At 39.1% G+C, this 25,691-nt stretch overlaps 1 pseudogene across 1 annotated transcript; it reads left to right on the top strand.

Annotated features, from left to right (window-relative positions):
* The first annotated feature begins 20,188 nt into the window (after positions 1–20,188).
* LOC306664753 (large ribosomal subunit protein eL32-like) lies at positions 20,189–20,639 on the top strand (annotated as a pseudogene). The gene has a single exon. The product of its transcript is annotated as a large ribosomal subunit protein eL32-like (transcript).
* Positions 20,640–25,691: the final 5,052 nt, after the last annotated feature.

Here is a 25,691-nt window from a genome sequence, read left to right as displayed (position 1 = left end):
CCAATCTTTTCACCTCTAAGCCTTCTTGCATTGTCTCACACATGAGCTTTTCGGGGACACCTCACATCCAAACCATAACATCGATTTAAAAATATATTTAAATAAAATATTAAATGAGTGAGATACATGCTGGTGACCTTAGAATTTGAAAGATCTGGAAAGGTATCTCTAGATGCAAGATGTATTTGAGGTAGGCTCAATAGGATTTGCTGAAGGAATAGACGCAGTGGACAGGAGAAAGAAGGATCGAGGATGGCACCCAAGTTTCTGGTCTGTACAAATAGGTAAATGCAGACAACGTCAGCAGTGATGGGGAAGACCAAGGAGGACAGTAAAGGGAGTGTCTCAGGTTCTGTTTCCTAGAGGCAAAGCCCAAACACAGATTCAGGAACATGTGTTTGGTTCATTCATTTGTTTTTTAGTACTAGAGATTGAACCCAGAAGCACTTTACCACCAAGCTACATCCCTAGCCCTTTTTATCTTTTATTTTGAGACAGGGTCCTGCTAATTTGCTGAGGCTGGTCTTGAACTTGCAATCCTCCTGCCCCAAACTCCTGAGTCACTGGGGTTATAAGCATGCACCATCACACCTGGTTTTTTGAGGGAGTATTCTTCAGGAAAAGCATGAAAGGGATAAGGGAAGCAAGAGAAAGAAAGAGAAAGAATGCAACAAGGTAAGGCTTATTGCCACACAAACCTCCCTGTAGAGTTGCCTGTAGAGCCTCATTAAGACTAAGGGGTCTGCGAGGACAACTTCCAAGGCAAAGTGGGTCTCTTCAACCAAAGGCAATTCTCCAGAGAAGGGGCAGCAGTCAACACATCAACTGGGGAATAGGTCTCTGAGCTGTAACATGGATTGGGCAGGCCAGCAAAGAAAGCATCCACCACAGGAGGTTAAAACAAGTGTTTCATTTTTGGTAAGGTCAATTTGGATGTCTTTGGAGATATCAAAGGTCAAGTAAGAAGTTGGAAAGTGTAGAGCTCAGAGAAGGGCTAAGTGTTTTTTTAAAAAACTTTATTTATTTATAGGTGTTACTGAGGATTGAACCCAGTGCCTCACACACGCTACCACTGAGGCATAACCCAAGCCCTCTAACTCTTTTAGTTAGCTGTGACTAAAAGACCTGACCAGAACAGCTGTAAAGGAGGAAAAGTTGATTTGAGGGCTTACAGTTTCAGAGATCTCCATCCATGGACAGCAGTCTCCATTCCTCCAAGCTCAATGTGAGGCAGGACATCATGGAGGAAGAGCTGGCAGAAGGAAGCAGCTCACATGGTGATCAGGAAGCACAGCGACTCTACTCTCCACATATAAATATATACCCCATAGCCACACCCCCAATAAACCACTTCCTCCAGCCATACCCCACCTGCTCCAGTTACTACTCAGTTAATCCCATCAGGGATCAATTTACTGATTAGGTTGAGGTTGTAGCCCAATAATTTCTCCTCCAAACCTTCTTGCATTGTCTCACACATGAGTTTTGGAGGACACATGACACAAAAAGGTATAAATTTGGTTGTGGTCAGCATATTAAGGATATTTATTACATTTTTTTGCAATACTGGGGTTGAAATGATATTTTAAAATCATGTTGATATCTCTGTACTGATAGGGAAAGAACTCCCTGTCAGTACAGATAAGCAAGGTGTAAAATAACATTGATGATGTTCTTTTGGAGCAATAAAGGGGAACAATAAGGGCTGGTAATGTAGCTCTGTGGTAGAGCACTTGGCTAACATGTGGGGGTTAAATCCCCAGTGCCACAGAGAGAAAAGGAAAGGGAAACAATCAGAATATACACAAGAGCTCACACATGTACACATGCATGTATATACATTTACATTTATAAAAGAAATGCTGCAAGAATACATCAGGAACTAATAAAAGCACTTACCTGAAAGATAAGTGGGTAGGAGTGGATGGAACAGGAGGAAGTAAGACATTTTTGAAGTATTTTTGTATCAATTCAAAAGTTAAAGTATTTGCCTATTATAAAAATAAATTTAATCTGAATTTTTTAAAAAAGAAAAGAAAGTAATATAGATGGTTGAGATCTTCTATGAAGAAAGGAAAAGAGAAGAGGACTCAGATCTAAGTCTCAAAGAAGATTGACCTTTATTTGGCAATGAAAGACAGGTCAGCAAAAAGAGCAAGGTAAGGCAAGAGAAGAAGGGGGGAAAACCCAACAATATCTGGTACTACAATTCCAGTGGCATGTAAGATACTGTTAAACCCTGGGAAGTTGATATTGGCCATGAGAACTATGGAAAAAGGAAAATGTCACAATCAGGGTTTTCTAATCACTACCCCCATCCAGTTTATCAGCACACCACCTCTTGGAAGTCAGGAGAGGGAAAGTTCTGAGAAAAAAGATAGTGTTCAACAGCATGAAACACTGCTGAGAGTCAAATGGCACAAGGACAGAAAAATATCTGTCATTCGTAGGATTCTCAACACAGAAGTAATTGTTGATTCAGCAAAGGCAGTTTCAGTGGGGAGTAGGGAATGGAAGCCTAACAGGAGTAAAAGGCAAGTGAAGGGTTAAGAAGTAAAAATTAGTGTTGTATTAGTTAGCTTTCCATCACTATAACAAAATAACTGAGGAAAAAAACTTAAAGGAGAAAAGATTTATGTGCCTCTTGATTTCAGAAGTTTCAGTCCATAGTTTCTTGGCATCATTGCTCTGGGTTTGTGATGAGGCAGTACATCATGGCAGAAGGGTATGGAAGAGCAAAGCTGCTCTCCTCATGGTAGCAAGGAAGCAGAAAGAGAGAGTTCCCAAGAGGGTGGTGACAAGATAGAGTCTTCAAAGGCATTCTGCCAATGACCCCACTGAATGGGTTACTGGTTGGTAACCCCCAACCAATGATCCATTGATGAGGTCAGAGCCATCATGTTCCAATCACTTCCCAAAAGGCCCACCTCTGAACATTGCTGCATAAGGGACCAAGCCTTCAACACATGAGCCTTTGGAGGAAACTTCATATCCAAGTCATAACATATACAACTCTTCCAACAAGTTTTACTATGAAGGGAGGAATGAAATTTAAAATTTGCTGATTTGAGATCAAGAGAGGAGTTTGTAGTAAGATGAATAATATTGGAACAAATATGTGTACTGACAGGAGAGAAAGAAAGAATGCTGCAGAGAGGGATAATGACTAGAGAGCACTTTCCTTCAGACAGTCTCGAAAGCACATAGGAAGGATCTTGTAGTGAATAGGAAGGACATTTCCACAATTAAGGGAGAAGTTTATGAATATCCAAGCAGCACTTGTGATAGGCAGGGTTGGGGTGGGATAGAGAGAGATAGATGCTCAGATATACAAAGCCCTGCCATTTCTCTGCCTGTGGAAGTTCATTACCAACACCTTGACATAATTCTTAAGACAGAGTGCACACATATGCCTTTTTCTGAGACACATAACCATTTAGTAAAGAAATTTCTAGAAGCCCTTGATGTCTCAGAGGAAGCCAGAATATGTACATAAAATTCCTCTCTAGCCACAGAGAGAAAAGAACCTGAAGTGTGTAAATATTCTAGACAAATGAGTTCCAAAAAGAGGTTGGGAGGAATTATATCTTAGAATTTCACTGTCTGCCACTTCTAAGTTATACGTGACTTCAAAAAATGCTAGCATTTAATTAATACATTCTTGTGTTTAGTAGCTCAGCTAAAATTGTTGCTTCTAGTGAACAGGTGGTACATTAAGTTGAAACATAAAGAAAAACTAAAGGCGTTTGAAATGAGAAGGAACAAAGTCTTAAGGAAATGGAAGTGAACAGCTCAAAGCCCTAGAAAAAGAAGAGCAGACCAACACCAAAAGTAGTAGAAGACAGGAAATAGTTAAAATCAAAGCTGAAATCAATGAAATTGAAACAATCGAAAAAATTGACAAAATAAAGAGTTGGTTCTTTGAAAAAATAAACAAAATTGATGAACCCTTAGCCACACTAATAAAGAGAAAGAGAAAACTCAAATTACTAAAATTCAGAATAAACAAGGAAATATCACTACAGACACGAGTGAAATACAAAACATAATTAGAAGCTATTTTGAAAATCTATACTCCAACAAAACAGAAAACCTTGAAGACATCAACAAGTTTCTAGAGACATATGAATTACCTAAACTGAACGAGGAGGACATACACAATTTAAATAAATCAATTTCAAGCAATGAAATAGAAGAGGTCATCAAAAGCCTACCAACAAAGAAAAGTCCAGGACCAGATGGGTTCTCAGCCGAGTTCTACAAAACCTTTAAAGAAGAGCTCATTCCAATATTCCTCGAAGTATTCCGTGAAATAGAAGAGGAGGGAACCCTCCCAAACTCATTCTATGAAGCCAATATCACCCTGATACCTAAACCAGACAGAGACACATCGAGGAAAGAAAATTTCAGACCAATATCCTTAATGAACATCGATGCAAACATTCTCAACAAAATTTTAGCAAATCGCATACAAAAACATATTAAAAAGATAGTGCACCACGATCAAGTGGGTTTTATCCCAGGGATGCAAGGTTGGTTCAACATCTGGAAATCAATAAATGTCATTCACCATATCAACAGACTTAAAGTTAAGAATCACATGATCATTTCAATAGATGCAGAAAAAGCATTCGATAAACTACAGCATCCCTTCATGCTCAAAACACTAGAAAAAATTGGGATAGTGGGAACATTCCTTAACATTGTAAGGCCATCTATGCTAAGCCCACAGCCAAAATCATTCTAAATGTTGAAAAACTGAAAGCATTCCCCCTAAAAACTGGAACAAGGCAGGGATGCCCTCTTTCACCACTTCTATTCAACATCATCCTTGAAACTCTAGCCAGAGCAATTAGACAAACCAAAGAAATTAAAGGGATACGAATAGGAAAAGAAGAACTCAAACTATCCCTGTTCACTGATGACATGATTATATATTTAGAGGAACCTGGAAATTCCACCAGAAAACTTTTAGAACTCATAAGTGAATTCAGTAAAGTAGCAGGTTACAAGATCAATGCTCATAAATCCAATGCATTTTTATACATAAGTGATGAATCTTCAGAAAGAGAAATTAGGAAAACTACCCCATTCACAATAGCATCGAAAAAAATAAAATACTTGGGAATCAATCTAACAAAAGAGGTCAAGGCCTCTACAATGAGAACTACAGAACACTAAAGAAAGAAATTAAAGAAAATCTTAGAAGATGGAAAGCTCTCCCATGTTCTTGGATAGGCAGAATTAATATCGTCAAATGGCCATACTACCAAAAGTGCTATACAGATTCAATGCAATTCCAATTAAAATCCCAATGATGTACCTTACAGAAATAGAGCAAGCAATTATGAAATTCACCTGGAAGAATAAGAAACACAGAATGGCTAAAGCAATCCTTCGCAGAAAGAGCACGGGGTATCACAATACCAGATCTTCAACTATACTACAAAGCAATAGTAACAAAAATGGCATGGTATTGGACCAAAATAGACAGGTAGGTCAATGGTACAGAATAGAGGACACGGACACAAACCCAAATAAATACAATTTTCTCATACTAGACAAAGGTGCCAAAAATATGCAATGGAGAAAAGATAGCCTCTTCAACAAATGGTGCTGGGAAAACAGGAAATCCATATGCAACAGAATGAAATTAAACCACTTTCTCTCACCCTGCACAAAAATCAACTCAAAATGGATTAAGGACCTCGGAATCAGACCAGAGACCCTTCATCTGATAGAAGAAAAAGTAGGTCCAAATCTTCACCTTGTTGGCTTAGGATCAGACTTCCTTAACAGGACTCCCATAGCACAAGAAATAAAAGCAAGAATCAACAACTGGGATAGATTCAAACTAAAAAGCTTTCTCTCAGCAAAGGAAACTATCAGTAATGTGAAGAGAGAGCCTACAGAGAAAATCTTTGCCACTCATACTTCAGATAGAGCACTAATCTCCAGAATCTACAAAGAACTCAAAAAACTCTACACCAAGAATACAAATAATCTAATCAACAAATGGGCTAAGGAAATGAGCAGACACTTCACAGAAAAAGATCTACAAGCAATCAACAGATATATGAAAAAATGTTCTCTAGTAATAAAAGAAATGCAAATCAAAACTACCCTTAGATTCCATCTCACCCCAATTAGAATGGCGATTATCAAGAATACAAGCAACAACAGGTGTTGGAGAGGATGTGGGGAGAAAGGTACACTCATACATTGCTGGTGGGGTTGCAAATTAGTGCAGCCACTCTAGAAAGCAGTATGGAGATTCCTCAGAAAGCTTGGAATGGAACCACCATTTGACTCAGCTATCCCACTCCTTGGCCTATACCCAAAGGACTTAAAATCAGCATACTACAGAGATACAGCCACATCAATGTTCATAGCTGCTCAGTTCACAATAGCCAGATTGTGGAACCAACCTAGATGTCCTTCAATTGATAAATGGATAAAGAAATTGTGGTATATATATATACAATGGGATATTACTCAGCCATAAAGAATGATAAAATTATGGCATTTGCAGGCAAATGGATGAAATTGGAGAATATCATCCTAAGTGAGATAAACCAATCTCAAAAAACCAAAGGACAAATGATCTCACTGATAAGTGGATGATGACACATAATGGGGGGTGGGAGGGATTAGTGTTAGTGTTAGGGTTAGGGTTATGGTTATGGTTAGGGAGGGGGGCAAGAATGGAGGAAGGAAGGACTGTATAGAGGGAAAAGAGGGGTGGGAGGGGTGGGGGTGAAGGGAAAAAATAACAGAATGAATCAAACAACATTACCCTATGTAAATTTATGATTACACAAATGGTATGCCTTTACTCCAAGTACAGAGAAACAACATGTATCCCATTTGTTTACAATAAAAAATAAAAAGAAAATGGAAGTGATGATAATCTTCATTGTTTCAGAAAGGAAAGGACTGACATTTCACTCAAAGGGACGTGGTCCTGACACAGTACCAATTTTCCACCATCCACTAACCCAATTTTGTGGCTTGAAAGAGCAATACCTTTGATGAGTCACGGTCGAATTAGGATCCTTGCTATGCTAACTGCGTGATCACAGAGTTATATAGGGAAAACTTTCAGATAAAATATCTAATATCCTGCCTGTGATGGATAAAAAACAGCAATTATTATTGTTGTTATTGTTATTATTATAAATTCATGCTGTTCTTCTGTGAAAATTTTGCTGATACTCCATTATTACCTAAACATCTGAGCATTTAGACAGTCATTAGATTTTCTCTCCCAAGGTGCTATCACAGATGAATTGTTCTGTGGTTAATAGCTACAACTTTTAAGGGGCTGGGATATAGCTCAATAGTAAAAAACACTTGCCTAACATGCATGGGACCCTGGGTTTGATTCTGAACACCAGGGGGGAATAATTCTGCAACTTTTACGCAAAGTTTGAGTTTCTGTTTGCAACTCTACTGTACTACAGAACGTTTTCATTCAAGTGAAGATCTCTGTCTATGAACATTCTATCATTATATTGTTAAGAACAATTTCTCTCACCCCCTACCTGGAAGGGTATCTTAGGATGAGTTCCTTGGAAGCAAAACCTGGGATAGGGATTCTTGTGTAAGCAATTTGTTGAAATAATAAGAGAGTGCTCTAAGAAAAATACCTGTGCAGGAGAGAATAGAGGAAGGTAAGATGTGGAGCAAAGAAGTAGTTTCAGGAGAAATCTAGCCTTAGCTTAATGTCACAGGGAGCTCTGGGACACTATACCGCAGTTTGTCCTACCTTGAGGCACAGGGCCTGGGGTTTTATTCCACCTACTACAGTCAGTCACTGACCACGTGTCACCCTGTAAGAAGAAGGGAATCCTAACTTCCCTGGCTTCTCTGGACAAGGTGGTTCCCATTGTCTAAGTGCATGTGCCCCCCCAAAAGTTGTAGCATCCTGCCATTGTTAGCAGCTAATACATGTAGTGAAAGGAGGATAGGTTATCATGGAAAGGGGGATCAGGGCGGGGTACTATATTAGGGTAATTCAGAAAAATGGAACCAGTGGGTTCCATATAAATATATATAAAAGGGGAGTTTTGTGGTTTGGATCTGGAAATGTCCCCTGAAAAGCTCATGTTTTGGAAGTATTTTCCCCAATATAGAAAGGTTCAGAGGTGGACTTTTAGGTAGTGATTATATCATAAGGTTTATACAGTGGATTAGTCCATTTTATGGGTTAATAAATCAAATGGTGTACTGGTTGGTGACTGTAGGCAGATGGGGTATAGCTGGAAAAAGTAGGTCACTGGGGGCAGGCCCTTAGGATTATATTTTGTCCCCGGCTTTCTTACTTCCTCTCCTCCCCTTCCCTCCCCTTCCTTCTCCTCTTCTCTCCTGTTCTCCCTCCTCCTCCTCCTCCTCCTCCTCCTCTTCCTCCTCCTCTTCCTCCTCCTCTTCCTCCTCCTCCTCTTCTTCTTCTTCTTCCTTCTCTCTCTCTCTTTCTCTCTCTACTTTCTGACTGCCATGAGCTGAGAAGCGTTCTTCTACCATACCCTTCGACCATGATGTTCTGCCTTACCTGAGGCCCAGAGCAATGTAGTCAGCTGTCCATGCACTGAACCTCTGAAATCATGTGCCCAAATAATTTTTTTTCTCCTCTAAGTTATTCTTGTTAGGTATTTTGTTCATAGTGATGAAAAGCTGAGTAATACAGGGAAATTATCATATCAATTTACTCAAGTGGTTATGAGGCCCTTAAGTCCCATGATCTACCATCAGCAAGTTAAGAACCAGGGAAGTCAGTGATGTGATTCAGTCTGAGCCTAAGGCTATAAGAATCCAGGAGGGGGCTGGGGATATAGCTCAGTTGGTAGAATGCTTGCCTCACAAGCACAAGGCTCTGAGTTCAAATCCCCAGCACTGGAAAAAAAAAAAAAAAAGAATCCAGGAGCTTAAGTCCTGGTGTGAGTCTGGAAGCCCAAGAACTAGTCTGGAAGTCCAAGAACAAGCACCAACATCCAAGGGCAGGAGAACTTCACTCATACAGAGAGAGCGAAGTTGGCCTTTCATCAAAGGATTGAATGCCCACCCACACTGGGGGAGGCCATGTGCTTTACTCAGTTCTTCAATTCAAATGGTAATTTCTTCTGGAAACAACCTCAAGTATGCCTGGGAATAATGTTTTACCAGCTTTCTGGGCACCTTTTTTCCCAGTCACGATGCTGCATAAAACTAACCATAGCAAGTCCTTGTGAACTTGGCACCTATACTCACTCATCTCCTTAAACCATATACTTAATTACCAAATAAAGACAATAACAAGGTCATAATTCACTTAACATGACACAACTGAAAATGCCCTAAAATCGCTTCCCCAGAAAAGGATGTCCCTGAGCCATGTTCACTGCTCTTCCTACATCTCATAGATACTCTAGCATAAAATCAACAATATGACGTAAAGACATCTTTTGTTACATGATAAAGGAATAAGAAAAAAAGAAAACAAAGATAGTTGGTTTTGCTTAATACGTGTATACACACAAATGTATTCATAATGAAATAAAGAGGAAGTACTTTGACAATTACAGTTCTATAACTGGTCATGTGTTCATAGCTAGTATTTATAACTACCTTCTTGTACTACCCATTCTGTACTCCCTTTTCATTCATCGAGCTCCCAGTTGGTTATATTTCTTTACCCTAGTGGGTAACACAAACCTTTATTCCTGAAGAGTTGGGACCATTAGTAGTCCTGCCTGGATTGGGTTGTTGTACTTTTTCAATGACCTTAATCACAGGGTGTGGTGATAAACACCTAAAGAGGCCTTTTGTATTCCAGACATATTCTTCCTTACCTACGCTGTGGAGAAGTCATCTGATTTCCCCTTGGCATTCAGGGGAAATAATACACCTGCTAACACCATAACTTCTTCTTTGATTTTTGATTCAGAGGTAGAAGCCAAAGTGGACTAGTGACACTTGAATTCCAGTTTAATGGAATCATTGCTATATCCTCTGGGGAAGCATTTCTCCCTCTGGAGTTAGGAACTATAGGCCAGTAGAACAAAAAGTTGAAAAGAGAAAGTCAAATTTTGCTAGGGGTCATAGAGTAATGGAGAGTAGTGCCAGTCCCATTTCCACCCCTCGATTCCTGGAAGCACCAGTCCTGGCTACGGGAGAAATAGTACCTCATATCTTGGACACTGACTCAGAGCATATACAACCTTCTGATGACCCTTGCCCTAGCCCTGCAAGGTATTGCCACCTACCTGTCACTGTAATACCTGACATTGTAACTAAGTCTTCAAAAGGTCATTCCACTATTCTATCAAGCCAGCTGCCTCAAGAGGGTGGGAAATATGGTAAAAACAGTGAATTCCCTGAGCCTGGGCCATTGCCACTCTTCTTTTGCTGTGCTAAGTTTCATGATCAGATGGATGCTCAGTGGAATACCATGATGATGAATAAGGCATTCTGCAACCCACAGATGGTAGTTTTGACGGACGTATTGTGTGCAGGAAGTTAAATCTACAATTAGAGTATATATTCTGGTAAGGAAAAAATGTGCCCCTCCCATGATGGAAGCTATCCAATGTAATCAACCTGCCATTAGGTGGCCGGTTGATCATCGTGGGCAATGATCACATATCCGAGGTTCAGTATTGGATTCTGCTGCTGGTAGATTGGCACTTAGTAGTGATCATACATAGGCTGGTCTTGGTGAGTGGATGCACATGCTGCTGAGCCCATGCATAACTTCCATCCCTCTACATAGTCTTCATGAGCCCATTGGGCAATGACAGGGGTGGCTGGGGAGAGACTGATACAAAACAAGTCCACTTAGTGAAATTCTCCTTTGCCGAGGTCACCATTTGGTGAGCATTCACATGGGGCACAAATACCTTTGGTTTTTGCCCATTCCAAGAGCTCTATCCATATACTTCTTCCTCAAATTTCTTTGTTATCAATTTTCCCACCACATTCCTTCTAAGTCCCTGACCTTCTAAGTCCCTGACTATAGCCTATGAATAGGTATATAATCATATATCTGTCCATTTCTCCTTCCAAGAAAAGTGCACACTGTCCAAAGTTATGCCTACTGGGAAGAATTCCCTTTACCACTGTCACAGGATGTCCCTGAGAGGGACTTAGTGCTACAGTTGTCCACTTTCAGGGGCTGGGCCCACTTTCAGGGGAATGGTGCACAACCATCTGTTAATCAGGCCTGAGTCTTCTCTTCCTCTGTTAATGTATCATAAGGAGTTTTCTATGATAGAATAAAGAAAGAAGGTAGTATAGCAGGATTGGAGCCCAAAGCATCTGGGCCACTTCTTTATGTAGCTTACTTGTGACTTTCAGGGACTGCTTACACAGTGGGTCAGAAAACAGTTCACAATGGGCAATCAGGTCACATGGTAACTTGGTGACCCACAGCCAAGGATTCAGTCCCTTAGCAGACAACATACTTCCACTAAGAAAATGCTCAAAAGGAGAGTAGTTATCAACAGATTACAGCAGGACCTTGCTCCCAAATCCTGAAGGCTGGTGCTATGATTCGCCAATACAGGCCTGACATCATTCCTGTCTGCCCCGGACACTTCAAGATCAACTGGATCAGCATATGATCATGGCCCAAGTAGCAGAGCAGCCTGCATTCATCCTGGACTTGTTTTAGATCCTTTTCTTGTTTTGTGCCCCACCCAAAACCATTTGGTAAGTGGGTTCACTTGGTAAAAGGGCTATTTTACTTCTAAATTCCAAAGAGGCCCACTAGGCTTGTGCTTGTTTCAGTCGTGGAGGGAACAGATGCAACACTCTTCTTCACCTAAGAATATGCCCAGACTCCTGGACCCCCTGAAATTTCACTGAGCTAAAAGGCCCCTGAAGTTTAGGACATTTACTTCCCACCTTCTGACATACAAATGTTTTACCAATATCTCTAGTTTCCACTTCTCACTCACCAGATCCAATCAGACTACTGTCATCAACGTTTTGGACCAGTGAGATCTTGGGGGAGGGTAAGCAATCAAGATGCCTGTGAACTACCTTATGACTTAGGCTAGGGAGTAAATACACTCCTGAGTTAGGACAGTATAGGTGTATTGCCGGTTTTGTTGTGTGAAAGCAAACTGCTTCTGATGGTTCTTATGGAAGGGTTTGGAGAAACAGGCAGGCATTTTTTTCAGATCGATAACTGCATACCAGATACCAGGAGATATGTCTATTTACTCAATCTGGTACAGAAGCTGCAACTGGAGTCACCACTTGGTTAAGTTTACAAAAACACACCCGGCGTTCTCCAAGATTCATTCATTCTCTACACAGGCCAAATACAGAGAGATGAATGGGGATGTGGTGGGACTCACCACCTATGCCTCTCTCGAGTCCTCAATACTGGCACTATTTTTTTTATCCTTCCAGAAGGCAACATTGTTTTTGGTTACTTCTTTCCTAGCTAGAGACAGTTCTAATGGCTTCCACTTAGTCTTTCGCACAATAATAGCCCTTGCTCTACAGATCAGGGGACCAATGTGGAGATTCTGCCAGCAGCTAATTGTGTCTATTCCAATTATACATTCTGGAACCTGGGAAATAGCCACAGAATAGATTCAAGAACCCACTAGAAGCACTGTGAAATAGACCTGAGCTTAAACTCCATTGATCACCTGACTCCCATAAGACTCTATTCTAAATGGAGGGACATGATGACATTTGGAATCTCCTGAATCACTGTCAGTTCAGAACTAGGGTCCAGTAGTCCCTGAAAGGTCTATTTCCCAAATGCATTTATCCCAGAAAAAGGCTGTAGGTCTCTTTGGGAAAGCTGAGAGAAATATATGTTTTTTTTTAATTTTTAAAAAATTTTTATTTTTACAGACTGCGTTTTGATTCATTGTACACAAATGGTGTAAAACTTTTCATTTCTATGGTTGTAAACAATGTAAATTCACACCATTCATGTGATCTTACATATACATAGGGTAATACTGTTTGTCTTGGTCTACTCCTTTGATTGGCAGTTCCTCCCTTTGCTGAACTACATTGTTGTTTTTCATTTCCTCCTCACAGAATATTTTGCTGAGAATGTTCTGTAGCACAGGCTTTCTATTTGTAAATTCTTTTAACTTTTGTTTATCATGGAAGGATTTTATTTCATCTTCAAATCTGAAGTTTAGTTTTTCTGGATATAAGATTCTTGGTTGGAAACCATGTTCTCTCAGAGCTTGAAATATGTTGTTTCAGAACTTTATAGCTTTTAGGGTCTGGACTAAGAAATCTGCTGATATCTGTATTGGTTTTCCCCTATATGTAATCTGATACTTTCCTCTCGTAGTCTTTAAAATTCTTTATTTTGTATGTCAGGCATTTTCATTATAATGTGCTTTGATGTGGATCTGTTGTGATTTTGTGCATTTGGCATTCTATAAGCCTCTTGTATTTGATTTTCCATTTTGTTCTTCAGGTTTGGGAAATCTTCTAATATTATTTCATTGAATAGGTTGTTCATTCCTCTGTTTTACATTTCTGTGCCTTCCTCAATCCTGATAATTCTTAAATTTGGTCTTTTCATTATGTCCCATAGGTTCTGGAATTCTGTTCATAATTTCTTACCATCTTCTCTGTTTGGGCAAGTTTATTTTCAAGATTAAATATTTTGTCTTCATTGTCTGAGGTTCTGTCTTCCAAGTGAACTAGTCTGTGATGCTTTCCATTGAGTTTTTTATTTGGTTTATTGTTTTCTTCATTTCAAGGATTTCTATTTTTTTTTTTTTTTCAGAATCTCTATCTCTGTTGAAATGATCTTTTGCTTCCTACAGTTGCTCTTTCAACTGCTTATTGGAGTGATCATTCATTGCCTGCATTTGCTCTCTTATCTCATCCTTTGCTTCACAAATCTTTTTAATTATGTACATTCTGAACTCCTTTTCTGATATTTCTTCTATCATGCTGTCCCTGGATTCTATTAATATAGAGTCTTGGTTTGTTTGGAACACTTTCTTGCCTTGTTTTTTCATGTTGTTCATGTATCTTCCCCTCTAGCAGTGCAGATCTGGGGTATTGCAGTTTCCCCCCATAGGCTTATAGTGACACTACAGGTTTCCAAAACCTCTTCTTTAAGGAGTAGATCAAGATTAGCAGCACCCAGTAAAGACAATATGCAGCCCTAAATCAAATAGCCCCAATGAAAACATTAACAATATTGTCATAATAAACATAGAGGATGAATTCAATTATTATCTACAGTATAACAAATGGATTTGCAATGAGGTCTGCAGTTTCTAATGGAGGACAAAGAGGATGAGGAGGGGTACAGGATGTAACTGTAACTGTTAATGGGATAAGAAAAGAGTATATAGAAGTTCTAGGTCACAGTTAAAATGTAATCAAAAGGAGTTGGTTGTTAGTATGAGAAAAGGGAGAGAGAGACGCTGAGGAAACAGACAAACAGAAGGAAAATAGAGCAAGAAGAATAAAGAAATAAAAACTTAAAATTTTTCAAAAAGGAGGAAAAAAAATCTACATTGTAATAGTCATATACTATTCAAACCTCCCAGTCTTCAGTAACCTGATGCATGAGAGGTACCTGACAATGAGCTTCCAGTCTCCAGCAGGTGTCTCAGGATGGAATTTGCCCCACCTAAAGATGGGAGCTTCTATTTCCAGGATAATCCAAGATGGCCACACTGGCTTCCAAACATGTTGGCAAATGGGGAGCTGCAGCTTGGGGCATGGGCTCCAAGTCTGTGTGGGTGCAATCGATCCGGCCAGGGGTCCTGGAGGCAGGGTGTGGTCGGTAGGGTTGAGGGATCCTGGAGGTAGGACACTGTCAGTCAGGCCCGGGGCTCTGCAGGTCCTGGCCGTTGTCCCAAATGGCGGCAGCCACGTGTAACCAAACCCATGGGTACTCTGACAGACTTCCAGGCAACAGCAGGCAGCTAGCAATCCACTGGCAGTCTGCCGTCGGTCTGCAGGCTACCGGTGGACAATTGGCAGGTGAAACTTGGGCGGTGGGTGATGGGTAGGTGAAAGGCAGGTGATGGGCATGCAAGAGACAGGCAAACGGGCAAATGGTGGACGATAGGCGGCAGTCAGTGAGCAATCTGCACTCAAAAAAGTGGTTGATATGTTGGCAGACTGAGGGTGATCAAGATGGACAAAAGGGGTAAACAGCAGGGTATCGATAAGCAGCAAAAACTGCTTCACAGAGAAACAGATTTTCCTCTGCTTGAAACCCAAGTTCTGGAGTGACAAGGAACACAGCCTCTCTCTAGTTTGCCATCTCGAATCTTGGAAACATTTTTTAAAATATTTTTTTAGCTGTAGATAGACATAACACCTTTATTTTATTTATTCATTTTTAAGTGGTGCAGAGGATCAAACCCAGTGTCTCACGCATGCCAGGCATGGCATGGCCTTTACCACTGAGCCACAACCCCGGTCCTGGGAGAAATATTAATAATAAGTCTTTTGTAGTGTACTGTGATCCTTCCTGGAGGGCATCTGGACTCCCCTTCATTCAAGGGGCTTCACATCTGAAAACTAGCTAAGGACTAAGGACTTAGAATTAATTAAGGAGCTATTTTATATATATATATATATATATATATATATATATATATTTTTTTTTTTTTTTTTTTTAACAGAGAACTGAAGATTGAACCCAAGTGTACTCTACTATTGAGCTATATCCCTAGTCCTTAGTATTTTGAGACAGAATCTCACTAAGTTGCCTAGGCTCTGCTTGAACTTGGGACCTTCCTGTCTCAGCTTCCCAAGTTGCTAGAATTACAGGCATAAACCACTGTGTCTGGCCTGACTATTTGTTTTCATTATTCATGGTCGATTTTTATTCACTTGACCTATTTTACTTCTAGGAACATCATGATTAATCAACCAATGCCACAGGTCTGATAACTCTTTGACTGTGTTATGCATTATGATAACTGTACATCTATCCCCACCTTTTGGGTTTTGTTGTTCTTGCTGTTGTTGTTTTTTACAGTGTTGAGCATTGATTTCAGGGCCCTTCAAATGCCCTTCAAATGCTCTGCAAGTGCTCTACCACTGAGCTCAGCTACTTTAAAAACTTTATTTTGAGATAAGTTCTCACTAAATTTCCCAGGCTGGCCTCAAACTTTCGATCTTCCTGCCTCAGCTTCCCAAATTGCTGGGATTACAGATGTGTGCTACCACATCCAGCCTCCACCTTGCCTTTATCAGTTGGTTGCAGCCACTTGACCCCTGGCACCCCAGAATCCAACTACTTCCATTACATTCAGGTTTTCTAAGTTAGTAACTTCATGCCACTGCAAGACCTGACTTCCAATGAAAATAGATCACAGAACTATTCAAACATGCTAGGCTTCCCCTCACAAACTTCTTTCTCAAAGCATTAGTGAAAGGTATATCTTCTGAACCTTTCCATTGTGGGTATCTCTCAAATGATAATATCACCCTAACATTCCAATCTCCCTAAGTTTTTGAAACCCTTCCTCTACATTAAACCAAGGGAGGTCAAGCAGTTCCAATTTGCTCATGATAGGCCATATTTTATGCCACATTTTAGTCAACTAATCCACCAACTAAATAGCCTTTTCTAACCTTCCAAGCTGCAACATTAAATGCAGAATCTTGACTTAGTTGGCTCACATCAATAGATTCAGTTTTATGTTCTAATTTTATGGTACTTCAACTATTATCTCACATCCATTCCCATACATATTCCCTGGATTACTACTTGTATAAACTAGAAAACTCAATGTCCTGCAGGGGATCCGGCCCTGGGAAAAAACTAATTTGAGATCCTGACAGGTGAGAAGATGTGAGACACAGTTATGCTTTATGCTGAGGCAACAGCAGCCCCTGAGTCTTTCCAATAGGCCAAATGAACAAACAAACAATAAAAGGCACAATGCCAATGGGTTGCATAAGTGAGCACATGCTCACAAGCGGATATTTATGACCTTGAGTACATGTGTGAATCAGGGTGTTTATGACCTTGACCACACACTAAAACATAGCTGTCCTGAAGTTTTAGTGAGGGAGCTTAACTGTAGTCATCTTGAGTCTGCCCCACATTAAGTTGTTCTTTTGGAGTGTAGGATACTTCCTTGTGAGTCACAATTTTGTACCTTACATTTAGGTATCTGCTAGGACTTGAGTCTAAATTACAAGTCTAGAAGCAAAGAGAAGTCCCCAGAAGAATCAGCATTATCTAGCATGGCAACTGCCTCAGCAGCTTCCTTAGGCTGATTAATGCCCTCAGGCGGATGTGGAAAGGTTAATATCACTGTGAGTGGAGAAGCCACTGCCACAAGGCATGGAGATGCTACTGCTACTCAGGACGGAGAGAACTCTTTCTCTAGCAAAGAAGACTTAACCAGAATTTAGGAGTTCAATGTCCCCAGCTTCACCAGAGTCTTCACACATGTTCTTATCTCAGCTTATAGGATCTTTTTCTTTCCCAGTCTTTGCCTCATTTTACAGTAGGCACCCAGAAAAAGTGGAACTCAAACTTGTGTTATAATTCAGCCAATTGCAGAGTGAGGTTCTGTGTTTGATTTTCACAGTTTCAGCCTTGTAGCCACAGTAATAAAGCTCTTTTCAGGGCACACCAAGAAGCAGAAGTTCTTAGATTATTTATGCAATGTTTGAGCTGGGAATTCAAGTCCCTGAGCTCATCTTTTTCTTTTACTTCTTTGTCCAGTGACTTTGGGACAATCAATCAATATTATATTCCTTAGTACTCAAAAGATGTTCATAATTATCACATACAGATTCACTTAGCTCCTTACTTCTTATAAGTGATGCGATAGGAGTATTTGATGGAGATATTTTATCTACCTATCTATCTGATTGTTTGTACCATAGACTATTAGTGCTCTCTTTACTACCGAAAATAGTCATTAGTAACTTTAAACCCTCTCAGGTTCCAGAGAAAATTCCAGAAAACCCAGAACCAATTCAGAAAATTAATCTTTTAAAATTCTATAACTTATATTCATAGTTTCCTATTTTTTTTTCTTGGCATCAAAATCTATATTATCCTGGGTACTCCAGAGAAACAGAATTACTAGGATATAGAGAGCTATACGTAAGAGAAACTTTATTATAAGAATTGGTTTGTGCAATTATGGAGTGCAAGAAGTCCAATCTGCTTGCTGTTTGCAGGCTGGAGAGCCATGAGGTTGGTGGTGTCACTCAGTCTGAGTCTGAAGGCCTGTAAATAAGGAGCACTGATGTCCAAGGGCAGGAAAAGATGGAAGTCTCAGCATAAACACAGAGAATAAATTCACCCTCTACCATTTTGTTCTATTCAGACCCTCAATGGACTGGATATCTACCCACGTTAGAAAGGCCATCTGTTTTACTCAGTTCACCAATTCAAATGCTAACAGCTTCCTGAAACACCCTCACAGATACACCCAACAATAATGTTTTACCAGCTACCTGGAAATCCCTTAGCCCAGTCATGTCGACACTTAAAATTAACCATCACAGATAACAAAAGCATCTGCCTCAGAGGACAAATGGGTATGGGGATTCCAATTCAAGAATATCAGGAATAAGGATGAGAGCTTCCTTAATCCATAGCATTTGGATCACTGCTGGCAGTCATAGGGCTTCGTGATGATGAAAATAGCACTCTAAGAGCCGCCAAGTTGTATCAAGTAATCAGGGCACTAGAATTCCAAAGAAGTTCAGCCCATAAGCTTACTGTTTGTGTCCCCTATTTAACAGTTGTCAAATATCCTTTTAGGGCACTCTGGTAGAAAATAACATCAAAGGCACAATTCTTGTTGAAGAAATGCTTGCATTTTGCAACATTTGATGCCATTAAGAATTGTCCATACAAGATAATAAAAATGACATCATTATGATATGAGTCTAGTTATCTTTTTATTTTCTTTCCCTGAAGTTAAGTTCCATAGGACAGATGTTGTTTGGATGAAAAATATGAAGGGAAGTAAAAGCCATAAGGCAATTTGCTAGGTATGTAATTTTACATTTTTAGGAGAAAATTAAGTATGTCATGTAACCTACATTGTGAGTGACCAAATGTTACTTCAGTGACCTATTTTTCACAGTTGGAAGATAAACCTCAGAGAGACAAATAACACAAATCAATGCTTTCTTCTGCTGCATGTTAATCACAGAACAAGACTTCCTGAAAATTTCAATCCTCTTATTTTGTCTGCTACTGAAAATGCTTTCCTAAAGCCATGGGTAATTATAGCAATGCTCCATTAGAATGTTTATTGTTTATTACCTCTGCTCATGCCCAGGTAGGACTAGCACACAGTAAATGGAACTGCAGGACCTGAGTTCAGGAATTTCCTTCTACCTGGGTGTTAGTAACTGAATGAAATGGGTTTTCCCTTTGGTCAGTGCAAAGCCAAGAAATATGACCAGGAGATAAAAGAGCAAAGAAAGGTTTATTACTTCCAGCAAATAAGGAATGCACTGGAAATAATTCTCAAAGCAGTGTTTCTCTGAACAAAGACAACATGGAACTTTTATTGGGGAAATTTATACATATTCACATAGGAAAGACTTATCATAAATAGAGGTGGGCAATCACTCCTGAGCATGCTCAGTTTGAGTTCATACCTGTTCTAAGAATGGCAAATGGGAACACCTCTCAATAGAAAATTTAGTACTGCAATGAGCAAAGTTTACTCTAGGTCATCTAAAAACAGTGACAGTGACTTGGTGATTTTAACTGACTTCTTTTAATTTTCTCTAGAGACCTTATATGAAACAAAAACAACTTCAAAGGATTGTTAATAGTCATCTAAAGATGTAGAAACTTCCCCCAACTGCCTCAAGCATAGGTGATTGCCCCTAAACTCAGCAGCTTAGTGATTAACAAGCAGAGTGGTAGCATTTCTTGGAAGTAGGCAGTATACTTAGGAAGAATGGTGGGACAAAAGTGCCAAAGTGAATTCAAGGTTGAGAAGACAAATGATTTTGTCTTGTCATCTACTTTAAAGATTCTTTCCGTAGGGGAGTTTTAAGATGGCAGATTAAAGGGAGTCTGCATTTCTAGTTACTCTGTGGCTTGGGATTCAAGCAGTAGGAGTACTGCTTCTTAGAGAGATTGGTGAAAAGAGGGATTTTGTTAAAATTCAATGCTGGACAGAGCATCTTAGAGACTTAGAAACTTGGGTGCATTGAACAAAGAACAAGAAAGAGTACATTGGCTCTTCTCTTCCTTGACACTGCCTACAAAGGTGGCAGTCATTTCTGTTTGGCATCATGGCTGCCTTCAGATCTCTCATGAAGCCAAAATCATCAAAAAAGAGGACCAAGAAATTCATCTAGCACCAGTCAGACCAATATGTCAAAATTAACTGTAACTGGTAGAAACCCAGAGGTATTGACAACAGGGTGCAGAGAAAATTCAAAGACCAGAGCTTGATGCCTAACATTGGTTATGCAAATAAGAAAACAAAACACATGCTGCCCAGTGGCGTCTGGAAGTTCCTGGTCCACAATGTAAGGAGCTGAAAGTGCTGCTAATGTGCAACAAATCTTCCTGTGCTGATATAGCTCACAATGTTTCTTCCAAGAACCACAAAGCCAACATAGAAAAAGCAGCCCAACTGACCATCAAAGTCACCAATCCCAATGCCAGACTGTGCAGGTGCAGTGAAGAAAATTAATAGAAGGTTCATGTGCACTTTTTTGCTTAAATAAAACCACAAAAGCTGCAAAAGAGAAAGAAAGAATACATTGGCTCCAAGCTGGTTGTGGCTGCAACAGTGGCATGGGAGCTGATTCACTGCAAAGAGGAGGAATAACACGTAGGGAGAAATAAGATTTGGCATGAAAAAAATCTGTTGATTATAAAAGCAGCCTATACTTAGTTGATTCAGAGGCTGCACAATGAACTGGTGTTTGAGAAGTATTATGCATTTCTCAACTGGCAAATGGAGAGCTGAGATAGGAGTCATCTGGGGAGGCCACACTGCAGCTTGCTGCTTCAGGAGCTCAGGAGATCATAGCAAACATTGTCATACTATCTCAGCAAATTCCTAACATGTGGCCTAGGCAATACCTAGCAGAACTTTAGTGAAAAAAAGGCATGAAGAAAATTATACCCAGGGGGATTCAAGTCAGAAAAACAAAGGGGAGTCTAACGCACTTTCCTTTTGAGTCTGATGGCTCACATGACTAGCTAAAGAGGATTGGGAATCTGAACAGAAGGATTTGAATACACTCAAGAACTAAATCTGAGAAGGTTGTGTTCGTGAGCATCAGAGTGTGTGAAAGATTGGCTCCCCTCCCTGGTGAGTAGAATTTCTGGGAGATTCCTAGGATCCAGACTCCTAGCACGATCTGCATCTGCTGGGCTTTAGGGGTGGGTTGATAGTAATCTTTCCAGGGCACAAATCATCCAAAAAGTCCCTCAGTCCTAATTAGGCCTAAGCCCCACCCACTGGAACTTCCCACATAAAACCTTGCAGCCGCCCCACCCTGGAGAGTGTCAATCTGGTCTCTCTGGACAAAACTCCAGTTGACAGTACCTTCACCTTATGCTGGTGAAAACAGAAGCTGAGAGCTATTTCAACCAACTTCAGTTTTAGGCCATTCCAGCTGCCAGCTTGGTGAGCAACACCAAAAGAGGAAGGGGTCAACAACCCCCAGCCCTTGCTCTCTACCTCTCACTCTCTAAGTATATAGCTCAAGAAAAAACAGAAAGGACCGTTAGGCATAGGCAGGGACCATACATTCTCATTCTGTTTTGACCACCTCAGTGGAAATAATTTTTTCACTTTTCATTAAGATCTTTTTGGATTGTGGACACATATACATAACATATTTCTTTATTTTCTAATTTTTAGCCTTGTCTTTTGTAGGTTAGGGGTTTAGGTTTGTTTATTTTGATTTTGTTTTTGTTTCCTTTTTTCTCCTTTCTTCTCCCACTAACTTCTTGTTCTCTCTTTCATTTGTTCTGTTTTTCTCCTGTTTATAACCATCACTTGCTACACCTCTTCTGCATTCTCTCTCTTCACAGTTTGAATGTTCTGAACTCTCTTCTATCTTATCACATTTCTTTTTAATGAACTGCATTTTTACCACCTTTTAGAACTATTTGGTTTATATAATTCCCACCCCCACCATTCATGTTGTTGCAATTATTACTGTTGTGCATGACATAGTTGACACCTGCTATGCCATATTTAGTTCATGGTTATTTATTGTTTTTACTCTTGGCAATTGCTGACCCCCCCATTCCTGTTTTTCTGGTAATAAGTGTTATAGATGTCACAGTAAGAACTCGGTATGTATTTTAATGCTATATATTGTTTGCTTTGGTTGTGGTTGTTGTTTGTTTCTACTTTTTCTGTGAGGTACTAGATATATGCAGGGACTCAACAAGATCACAAGGGAGAGACTCTGTGGCTGAACTAAACTCAGTCAAAAGACAGCGTACCTTGCTCCACACACAAATTAACAACACTCAAATTTCAGTCATTCCTATAGCAAAAGCAGAGAATTAGGCCAGGCATGGTGGCACACAGCTGTAAGCCCAGCAGCTCAGGAGGTTGAGGAAGGAGGATTGCGAGTTTGAAGCTAACCTCATCAACTTAGTGAGGCCCTAAGCAACTCGGTGAGACCCTATCTCTAAAGAAAATACAAAAAAAGGGCTGGGGATGTTGCTCAGTGGTTGAATACCCCTGGGTTCAATCCCTAGTACCAAAAGAAAAAGAAAAAAAAAGAAAGAACATAAAACAAAGAATTACCTATATCATACCTACAAGGGGGGTCTCAAACTAGATTATTCCTAGTTTATTCTAGGACACTGTGGCAAGAGAAGGCCATGCCCTAAAATGGCCCACACATAAGAGTGGAAGAAAATATATACCAATAGATACATAAAACCCCACACTTGAATATAAGAAATACGAAAAAAAAAGATAGCCTAACATCTCCTAAAGTTCATAAATCACCAGCAACTGGCTCCAAAGACAATGAAGTGGATGAAACATCAGATAAAGAATTTAAAAATGATTATAAAAATAATCAATGAATTCCAAGAGAACACAACTCAATGAATTCTAAGAGAAAAACAACTGAATGAATTAAGAAAGTCAGTGCAGGATAAGAATAAGAAATTCTATAAGGAGATAAGAAATATTGCAAAAGAACCAAACAGAAATCTTGGAAATGAAAGATACAACAAATCAAATAAAATGTTCAGTTGAAAATCTCTCTAATAGAGAATAGAGAATCTGCTGGAGATAGACTCTCAGAACTGGAAGACAAAGTGGACAGACTTGAACATTTAGGCAGTATTAAAGAAAAGAAATAACTATGATCAAAATATATAAGAATTCTGGGACAACATTAAGAAACCAAATTTAATAACCACTGGAATTGAAGAGGGTTGTGAGATGAAAGCTACTGGAATGAATAACCTCTTCAGGGAAATGATAACAAAATTTTCCAAACCTTGAGAGTGAGGTGGATATCCAGATATGGGATGCATTCGGAACCCCAAATAGACAAGATCAAAAAAGAACCTATTCAAAACACACAATTAAAATACCTAACATAAGGGAAAAGAATGGAATTTTAAAAGCCTCAAGATAAAAGCTTCAGATCACGTTTAGAGACAAGTTGATCTGAATTACTTGCAATTTTTTAGCACAAACTCTACAATCAGGAAGACTTGGAATGATGTGTTCCAAGTTCTGAAAGAAAATAATTGTCAACCAAGATTGCTATACCAGCAAAGCCATCCATCCTTCAAAATCAAAGTAGAAACAAACACCTTCAAAATAAGCAGAAACGAAAAGAATACTAAGTTGGAACTGCAGGACTTACTTAAAGAAGTACTCCACATAGAAGAAATAAAAAACAAACCCCAGAATTCACAAATGAACAAATATTATTTGAAGAGCAACTTAGCAAAAGAGAAACAGGGCCAAATTAAACATTAGAAATAAATCAAAATGGCAGGAATTAATAAATATATCTCTATAATTACATTGAATGCAAATGACGTAATTGGCAGAATAGATTAAAAAACAAGACCCAACTATATGTTGTTTTAGCTTACAGGCAAAGATAGCCACAGGTTGAAAGTGAACAGATCAAAATGGATATACCATGCCAATAGAGCCCCCAAAACAAGCAGGAGTAGCTACTCTCATAGCCAACAAAGCAGAATTCAAGCCAAAATTAATCAGAAGAGAAAAAGAAGTTCACTTCATACTGGTAAAGGGAAAAATTCAACAAGAAGACATAATAATAGTAAATGTTTATTCCCTAATGTTAGTGTACCTAATTACATAAAACAGACACTACTTGAATTAAAGCCTTAGATAGACCTCAGTATTATTATACCAACTGATTTCAACATACCTCTCTTACCAGTAGATTGCTCATCAGACACAAACTCAGTAAAGATTCTTGGGACCTGGAAAATATCATAAATCAAATGGACTTAACAGACATCTATAGAATAGTTCAGCCAAGAGCTGAATATACTTTCTTCTCAGCACATAGAACATTCTCCAAAATAGACCATATTTTAGGCCACAAAGGAACTCTTAGCAAATACAAAAATTATATATAATTCCATATATCTTATCAGACTATAATACAATGAAGTTAGAAATCAATACCAAAAAAAAAAAATCCTACATAAAACACATGGAGATTGAACAACAAACTTTTGAATAATGAAAATGCATGATAGAATAAATCAGTGGAGAAATTTAAAAATTCCTAGAATCAAATGACAGTAGTGATACAACATTCCAGAGTCTCTGGGATACTCTGAAGACCGTTCTAAGAGGAAAGTGTATAGCTACTAGTGCCTACATAAGAAAAATCTGAAATAAACAACCTAAATATGCATCACAAGGCCCTTGAAAAATAAGAACAAAACAATTCCAAAACAAGTAGAAGGAAAGAAATATGATTAGAACTGAATTGATGAAATAAAGAATAAAAAATTACAAACGATCAATGAAATAAAACATTGGTACTTTGAAAAGATAAACAAGATTGATAAGCCCTTAGCCAAACTAACCAAAAGAAAGACAGAAGACCCAAGTTAATGAAATGAGAGATGAAAAAGGAAAAATCACCACAGACATTATAGAAATTCAGCAGATCATTTGGGACTAACTTAAAAATTGATAACTGCAATAAATTGGAAACCAAGAAGAAATTAATACATTTATAGATACATACAACCTGCCAAAATTGAATCAAGAAGACATGGATAACCTAAACAGATCAATAAATAGCAATGAAAGAAGCAGTAATAAAAAGCCTTCCAACAAAGAAAAGCCTAGAACCAGATGGATTCTCAGCTGAATTCTACCAGGCCTTTAAAGAAATTATTCCATGAAATAGAGAGGAATGGAAAACTTCCATGAAGCTTTCATTCTATGAAGCCAGTATCATACTCATGACCAAACCAAATAAGGACACATCAAAGAAAGAAAATTACAGATTAATATCCCTGATGAACTTAAATGCAAAAATCCTTTATAAAATATTAGCAAATCATATTCAGCAAAGTATCAAGAAGATTGTTCATAATGACCAAATTGGTTTTATCTCATGAGACAGGAATCAAGGTGGGTCCCAAAGAGAACAAACACTCAAGGATGATATCATCCTATGCGAGCATGTGAAAGACAAGAACCGTATCCTCTATTTTCCTTGAAACTCCCAAACTGCCACATCTGTAC

This window comes from Sciurus vulgaris (assembly GCF_902686455.1).
Source record: "Sciurus vulgaris genome assembly, chromosome: 6".
NCBI lineage: Eukaryota > Metazoa > Chordata > Mammalia > Rodentia > Sciuridae > Sciurus > Sciurus vulgaris.
The sequence above is the reverse complement of the archived record's forward strand: the minus strand, read 5'-3'. Positions and strand labels throughout refer to the sequence as shown.